Raw genomic sequence first — 8,949 nt, 5'->3', positions numbered from 1 at the left:
TCTGCCAGCAAGCTAAGGAATTAACTGACAATGAATGGCAGATTTGCCTGTATTCAGTGCTTCAGTTTCAAAGCAATATCACTTGGTGAAAACTGATAGAAGTCATGCACTGAAAGTTGAATAATGTAAGTATATGACTAGTGAAAGATATAACAAACCAATAAGCAAGTCAGACACTTGTCATAGACCAAGCCTTATCAATGAGGTAATATTATCAACTAATACTGAAATTTAAGAAAGATCACAAATCACATACAACTTTCATCCCAAATGGACCTTTTCATGTGCACTTTCCTGAGAGATCAAGGAAATAAAACTACCTTGTCTATATTTTGCCATTTTTTATCCAAATAATATTTTTTATAAAATGCACAAATAAAGCCACTGCTACAATGTACACCAAGTTTTGAACATGTTATATAGATTGACAGTGACGCCTCCATCAGCAATTCATTTTCAAAAGTCATAATCACAGTATATGATGTGTGTGTGCGTGTGTGTGTGTGTGTGTGTGTTTGAGACGGGATAGGAAAAGGGTGCGGGAGGTGAGGGGGGGAGACTATGGTGACCATTGTGAGAGAGTTGGAAGTGTGTCTGATCACTGACTTGCTCATTTTGTAGCTATTGTTGTTATTCTAGTTGTTAGAGTAGTTATCGTAGTTATCTAGCTATCGTAGTTATCTAGCTTAGTTGTTATTCTTTTGGTTCCTGCTTATCATCTATTTTAACCTATTCAGCTTTCAGTTGGTCCAGGCCAGGCCAGGTGACCAATGACGATGATAGATCGGGTTCGATTCAAGCTATACGCTTGGTGTATTTGGTTATCGTGACTACGACTGAGTCTAACTCACGTCAATAGCGCGGTGGCTGGGTCCCAGGCATGCTTGCCACTTTGTTCCACGGTCCTCATCTATGTTTCGACGGTGATGACACGGACTTAGGTTCAAAGTACGTGTTCCCCTTGAGTCATTGTGGTTGATTGATGGGGGCAATTAACGGTTGCGTGTCGCTAGTCATTCAATTGGTCCCCTTGTTTTAGAGTGTTGGCGGGATAAGTCGTACGAATGTTAACAATAGTATGCAATAGCTGGCCAGCGATCCCCTACCTGATCTCGAGGGGGATGGAATGACTGGGGTTCGAGGCCTGTTGTTAGCCTGCGGAATTTCGTCGGACGATATGTCAGGCGTGTCCGTGTGGAACTTGTGCTAAACCAGTTTAGTACATATGACGAAGACATTGGGCTCTTTGGATAACAACAGGATTCTCAACCTCCTTGTGCCTCACAAAGCTAATAAAATACGCCCGCTGAAATCGACGGCGATGAAGTAGGAGAGCCGGCCTCCAGCTTGTCAGCCGAGAAGACACTGGATGGACCCCAAGGATATGTTGCTGCCAATGTTGAAGTCATACAGGGTAAGCATCACTCCTCAGTTACGTCTGGATTAAAAGAAACATTACAAAGATGCTGATTCTCATTGAAACTTGTAGTGTGGGCGTTAAAACATATTAAAACCGTCTATTGGCAGAGGGCAATTGCACACTAGCTTGTTCCTGTCTTGACTATCTTCTAATTACAACCAAGGGCAGGGACATTCATCTGAAAAAGGCACGTTACTACAGTACCCGGCAAGAGTTACACTTTTCAAACCGAATTGCATGCGCATTAAGCCAAGTGTGGTGCGAAACTGGTGTAGCCAATTCGTATTCCGGAGAGTGCTCTCCGGAAAACAGTTTTAAATCTGTGTGAACACAGCATGCAATAGAAACACTCAGAAATTTGATAAACCCCTCAACAAAAAAATGATTCTTTTCAGGCAGCCCAAGCCAACATTGTACAAGGGCCACAAGGTCCAGGGCCACAAGGACAAGGGACACAAGAACAAGGGACACAAGGACAAGGGACACAAAAGACGCTGTTGTAGTCTACTGGGTGAGCATCACTTAGTCCTGATTGATATCATATCTGCTCATGAAACAAACTTCATAACTGTCCAACCAGCAGTTAAGGAGGGAAAAGAATCATTTTTCATGTCTCTGAACCCGCAACCTGGTGGCCAAGTCATGAACTTTTATCCCCGAGTGAGACCACCTGACCAAGAATGCTCAAGTAACAGCCAAATGGGCAACATGACCTCGATGATCTTGATTAGTTAGACAAATCATGAGTTACGTTTTATGAATAGCTAGTACAGTAGTAATATCAGACATAAGCATGGATATGAAAATCCAAGGCAATTTAAACAAATGATATGCTCATCCCTATTTGGTGATCCTTGTTGGAAGAGGAAATCGTCAACACAAGCTGGAAATCAGTTGACACTGTCTCTGATATTCATTTTTCACCGAGCCCCAATCAAAGCCAGTTTCAAGAGATTCATATTTTAACACATAATATCCACAACGTGATGCAAAAATTGAAAAATCCTGATGAAAAAAAAGGGTAAATCAGTGGAACATATTATGATGTCAATTTTAAACTAATTAATCATAATTGCATATTTTTGTAGGTGTCACAGAGAATGAGCGATTTCATCATCACCAAGGCCAGCCCGACTCGAGCGAAGTTGCAGAGATGAAAGTCGATCACTGTCTCAAGGAGGTTTGAAGGAGGATGCAAGCATTGGTAACTTTACTCTAGGCATATTTTTATTCAAAATCCTCACTGAAACTGTCACCAGATGCTTGCAGTGACATCGTGGTTATTGTTACATTATCAGTTAAAACCAAACAATAGCTTTTACAGAGGTAGCCAACTTGAGAATTTGTTTGTAGAACAAAGTTGGTTTTAAAGCTGAAATTTCGATCTGAACATTGACGACCCAAGAATTAGGAGTCGATCAGAGAAAAATTAGAAAAAAAGGAGTAGAAATTGAAGGGTGCCATTGATGTCAACTTGTACTTAGGAATCATCCCAAATAGACTGAAGCCAAAAGATATTATTTCTTTTCTGTGAACCCTCTACCCCCTTATTATGACTAAAAACTGAAGACTCTGTCTTCAACAAATGAAATTGGCGAGGCATCATGAAGATTATGCCTGCCATTTGGGTCGGAATTGCCAAGAGGCATCTTTGTACAAGTTAAGATCTAGGTCACATAGTAAGAAAACGTGCCATGTTTGTTGAAATTTCCAAAGTTGACCTCTGTGACCTTGAACAGCACGTCAAATCAAAAACCTGGGTAATATGTCATGTAACCTTACCAGATGTACCTATGATGAATATTTGGAAATGCTCCAGCTTTTGGTTCCAGAGAAATAGCACTTTTTGTGTTTCGGGTTTCGGCCCCCTGGTGGCCAATCCATGAATCAAATCACATCGAAATTTGTCATTTGACCTAGGGGTGCATATGTACAAGATTTCAAGTCAGTAACACCAGCGGTTACGAAACGTGCCGCTATTGCCTAATGGCGATGCCAATAGCGAACTTTGAACTCTGTGACCTTGAAAAGTATGTCAAATCAAACACCCGGGAATAATGTCATGTAACTTTACTAGATGTACCTATGATGAATCTTTGGAAATGATCCAGCATTTAGTTCCGGAGAAATCAAAACCCGGGTTATGTTTCAAGCACCCTAATGACATGCACCCACAGTAAAAAATTCATGATTCTAGCTAGCAGCGTTCATAAGATATAGCCAAAAATAGATTTTCAGAGAGCGCCACCTATATGGCAGACAAGCAGTCAAATTGCGCTAAGTTTCATTTTGAAAGAAGGTCTTGCCCAGGGGGTACCCACACACCAAATATGAACCTTCTAAGTCAAGTGGTTAAGAAACGTGCCACTCTTTTGTCAAAAGTTGACGACGACGACGGATGACGGATGACGGATGCCCCTATATCGTATAAGCTCTCCTGAAAGGTGAGCTAAAAAGTGAAATAAGAAAGTTTATGATAACGAAACCTGACACTTGAAGTGACAACCATCTCACCCAAATGAAAAGAAATAAATCTTTTGGTTTCAATTTATTCATTTTGAGATAGGTCCTTGAATGTATTTTTCTTGTTATCTAGCCCACTGCAGATTGAGATGACGGCTGTCGAGACCCAACCACTCAAACAAGATCTACAATTCGTGCTATGGTAGATGTGACTCTCAAAGATTTTGGATGACGAAGGAATCCAACGCATATATGGTAAATATAAACAGATGACAAGACCATATATGGGTGAACACGTCATGGGCTGAGTTCGTTTCATTACTGGAGTAAAGTAGAGTCGCAAAATGGTGTATTTTATCTTCAAACTGCACACCAACCTAATCTTGGAATTGAATTTCAAGTCAAGTGTCAAATAGTATCTGTCGTCGGTATTAAGGCTTTTAGAAAATTAAGACAAGAACACATTTCTTCAATGTCATCCAACCCCTTCCAGAAACTAGCAATGATTTTTGAAAAAAACCCTCTTCAGCCGCCTTGTTTTGATCGACTCGATTATTCGGGCAGAGATGCACTATCCTAACGATACCCCCATATTGCTTGAAGACTTCAGCAACTTCAGGGAGATTTCGCATGTCGATTGGGAAACCTTGGACCTGCATATGCCGTCCTCGTGAAACCGAACGATCTCAGCCCTAAAGTGTATTTACAAGGTGTGCCAATAAACATTCCATATGTTCTGTGGCTGCACTGAAAATAGACAGGCTATTAGGTTTTGTAACTGCATGGCTCCTTACTAAACACAAACTGTAAAAAATAAAAGTAAATGAGCCGCAGTTGTGCAGTGGTTTGGGTCTCTGACAAGCGGTCAGGTCCCCGTCAGCTGACCCGGGCTACCTGGTTGAAAATACTCCGGTTGTAATGCTGATTGAGCAGCTAAACTTGAGTTCAAGTTCCACTGAAAGCTCTCTGCATAGACTGGGGTAAGAGTTAAAAGTATCAGGTTGACAATCTCAACCGTTCTAGAAATCTGAAACTTGCAAATTATACTTTTGGGACAGACAAGACGCGATGAGATAAGGGGCTGAGTGAAGGCTTTTAAGGGGTACGCCGTTCGTAATTACTGGTGGTCCAGGAAAATAGAATTGCAGTTAATACACAATGCTGTAGAACAGTTATTATGCATACGAGTTTGGTGAAACTGGGTGTGTCTGGTATTTGTATTTCTATACAACGACAGTGCCAGTGCTGAAATCTATATTTCATACTTATTTGTCATTTGGAAATTTCAAATTCAATTACAAACTTCTCGTTTAAACGAACGGTGTACGATTTAAGGGTTGTGATTCTATTATTAACTACTTTGGTGAATTTGATGAAACTGAATGAAAGGCCCTATGGCACATTGAATTAATTATGGTAGAACAATGGAGTAACCTTAAATTTTTCTTCCAGCCGCTCACAGATACGGGCAGACAACAGAGAGTCGAGTGGATTCAGTGGATCGAATGGTTGCGCTGAGGGATATCTATGTGCAGGAGTGATGAACCACAGTTCAGCAAATGATGCCTTGACAGACCAATTCAAGGAGAACCTTCGCTAAGATCAGGAAGGGAACGTGTTTGCTGTGTTGATGGATTAGACACTTGAATGTCTGTCATTCTAATAGACTATAATGACAATGTTCTAATAGACTATACTGACATTCCAACTCCGAAGGGACTCTCTGGACTGAGGGAAAGCCACAGACATAGACCCCTTACATGATATTCTGCAGCCACCATGAGGACAGCCTATCTCATACTTTCGGAAGGATGCCATCACACGGTAATATAAACAAATCAATTTCAGTTTTTCAAATGTACTTGATTAGGTGTGCCATTGGCCTGATTTAGAGGTTGAGGAACAATTTTCCAACATGTTGATTTTGCGACACCAATTAGAGTGCGATTTTTCATCGAACTGACAGTGATGATAGTTTGGACCAATCTTAATTAGTAAAACAATACAATGTTGCAAAAAGAGCTAGACAATAAGGAATGTTTGTAACCTTATCTGTTACACGTTCTACACGTGTAAGCTTATTGCTCTTCCATTTGATTGCATCATTCAGAAATATGGCTTTTACAAGGAAATACACTTTGAAAACATGACAACTGTTGTACTTTCTAGATTCTTCACAATGGCACTGTATTTAAGGAACAGCCTTCACAGTACATTTAACAGTACCAATTTTTTTCTTTCTCTCAGCGCATTGCCCATTATGTAGTACTGAGGTCCACCTTTTCTCATAAGAACGCCATTGTGGCAGTGGGACAGCAATAAGGAGGCGTGATCTCCGACTTCAGTTTTTGTATAGCAAACTGGCAAACTCTGGGGGTCTCAATTCGAAGATTTGGTCGATATATTATTACTAAATCAAAACAAAGGCATTCAGTACCGATAGATGTAAAAGTGTGTTGTTTTACTGCATTATAATATGAGCAGTGGCGACATCTTTTTTGCACTAAATATAAAGAATGGTTAAAACTATCATCTGATGAATTCTGATGAAAATCGCGTCGTAACTAGTATTCTAAAACACCTGGATTTTAGAATGAACCACACTTTACAGTGTAAATGCACCATGTGCCAACAAAGCCTCGTTTTGAGTTCAGCGGTTATGGTTAGGCCGCTTGGGTTGGTGCAACGTCGGTATTGACCAACCAAAACCGTGAGCTTAACCTCGGCTCCGCCTTGATTTTGGTCTTCATTTTAGCTCCTCCATGGTTGGCGAGACAACCTAAAACCTTCAGTTCGGTGTCAATTCCGAAATCCCAAAAATTACTTGGAAAGTGTTCCTTAACCAAACCACCCTTTTGACAAAACTTCTCAAATTCTACAGTCCTTCACCTCCCTCTAAAACTGCTGATTTTCTAAGGATAGAATTAGTCATAATAGTCATACTTCCACCTATCAAATCCCCGTGTCTTTTGCGCTTGCCGTGTCTAAATAGACCCGTGTGTCAAATCCCCGTGTCTATTTAGCCCCATCGGGCTCAATGGGGCTAATCGGGGGCTAATTTAGACCCGTGTTCAACACGGGTTTTTTGATAGGTGGAATCTGAATAGACACGGCAATTGCAAGTTCTAAGACCCGGCGACAGATGGCGCAGTGTAGTTACCTCGGTATTGTGCATGCGAAATTCCCCCTCCAACGGGAAAGAAACACAGGAGAGCTCCCTACCTACAGCGCACCTGTCGCTGGGGCTATTAACCATTATCTAACACCACTGACAGGTGTAAGTGCGCCCCGGGTTTTTTGACACACGGCGAAGACACTGGTCTTGAAAAAACACGGGGTTTTATTAAAGGTGGAACTACGACTAATGTAATGACATCAGGCATGTCAAGGAGGAACACAGATTTGTGTATCTTGCTAATCAAAGCAGCACTCAGAGTAAGTGTCCTGAATGAATGTTTTAGAGAAGGACTTTTAGAAAGGTTCTTTGTCTGAAACCTATTGCACATTTCTTAACCAGCATGGATTGTTTACTACTAGAAGATATCTATACGGTCAGCACAATGGCCCGCCCCTTGACATTGAATTATCAACTTAAGCATGTGCACCTACATGAACAACCTTAATGTCATGTTGGCTTTTTCTTTTCAGCATGATGAGCCGTCCCACAGAAGGGAGAAGGATGTTGTTGACCCAGCACATCCCAACCATGCTCCCATCGCCGTCAAGTAACAGTACGACGGTTAGATTGTATTTTGTCACCGTAGGCTTTATTGTTTTATCAAAATATCTGATTGAAAGGTGATTTAATGAAAATTTAAATTTTTCTGATGGTGAGAAGGCAAATATTTACCTTGCTTATAACAAGCATAGATTATTTTAACCTATGTTTGATTATGACCATGACTTGTGTCATGGTTCAAAATCTTACACTTTTCAAAGAAGGAATTGAAATTATGGGGGGTTGGATTGTTTCTAGCTGACAAGGGAGCCAATGATAGGCACGCCAGAACCCCAAAAAATAATTTTCAAGCAGAATTTCGTGCTTAAGATAAGAAGGAATAACAATTTGGGGGGATGGGTTGTTTGTGGCTACCAGAGGAGCCAACAGCCGCCTTGGGCATATGAGGACTCTGAAATTCTTTTCAGGCAAAAGTTATTTTTCTGCTGAAAAATCACCGAATTCATCAGATATTTATTTAATTACTGGTATATCCATCACTTTAGACATGGGGTCCATGTGTTGTTGTTTCGCTGACCCCACGAAACAAGAACACATGTGTCTGATGGAACCGTAGGCCTTTCATACTGTTTCTCAATCTCATCAGTACCACAGAATCAACTGACATGGCCTGGGCTCCGATGCCCTGGACCCTTAATCACACTGGCTGGATCAGTTGCTCAGTACATGTACCTTCATGCTCGAGACAACTGACCAACAGTGATAAATTAAATTTGAATTTCCTCCCTCTTGAAATACCAAACATCTTTCCAATTGAACTAGTACAGTTGGATAAACTCTCACTGTTTTATTGAAAATTTAAAGACTGATCCTTCCCTTGTGGTCACAGTGAGCCGTTGTCAAAGCGATTCGACAATGGTGGCATGCATGCATGTTTTGTTACGGCTTACCAGGGACCCCAAATTGCTGATGATGATGTTCTCCATGAGTACATCTCCTTGGATAATAATAGCTGAGCATAATGGTACCTGCCGTCATCACAATTTAGGACTTGATACTGAATTGATTGAGAAAAGTGTAATTTAAAAACGTCAAATTTTAGACGTTTCAAAATGTTTGTCCTGTATGAATGTATTTGTAAATCCTGTTTGTAAATACATGTAAAATGTCTAAATGAGATCTAGACTCCATGACTTGGCAAAAAGTATGGCAAAGCCAACTTTTAATGTTAAGCCTGTCAAGGTCACCTCTTTTGTCATGCAAATGACATGTCAGAATTGCTCCTTTTGTCATGCTAAGTGGCAGCAAGCTCTGTCCAGTGGCCTTGACAAATATGGTTCCTTTGTTATTCAAATTGGGTCCTGCAAGTCAACAGCAGTGACCAAAC

General features: G+C 40.8%; 1 long non-coding RNA gene across 1 annotated transcript; it reads left to right on the top strand.

Annotated features, from left to right (window-relative positions):
• The first annotated feature begins 1,746 nt into the window (after positions 1–1,746).
• On the top strand, positions 1,747–4,132 carry LOC135501111 (uncharacterized). Its single transcript, XR_010449559.1, has 3 exons — positions 1,747–1,931; positions 2,509–2,624; positions 4,017–4,132. It is a non-coding gene; the product is annotated as an uncharacterized LOC135501111 (long non-coding RNA).
• The last annotated feature ends 4,817 nt before the right edge of the window (positions 4,133–8,949 follow it).

This window comes from Lineus longissimus, chromosome 17 (genome assembly GCF_910592395.1).
Source record: "Lineus longissimus chromosome 17, tnLinLong1.2, whole genome shotgun sequence".
NCBI classification, from domain to species: Eukaryota; Metazoa; Nemertea; class Pilidiophora; order Heteronemertea; family Lineidae; genus Lineus; species Lineus longissimus.
This window is presented reverse-complemented; position numbering and strand designations above follow the sequence as displayed.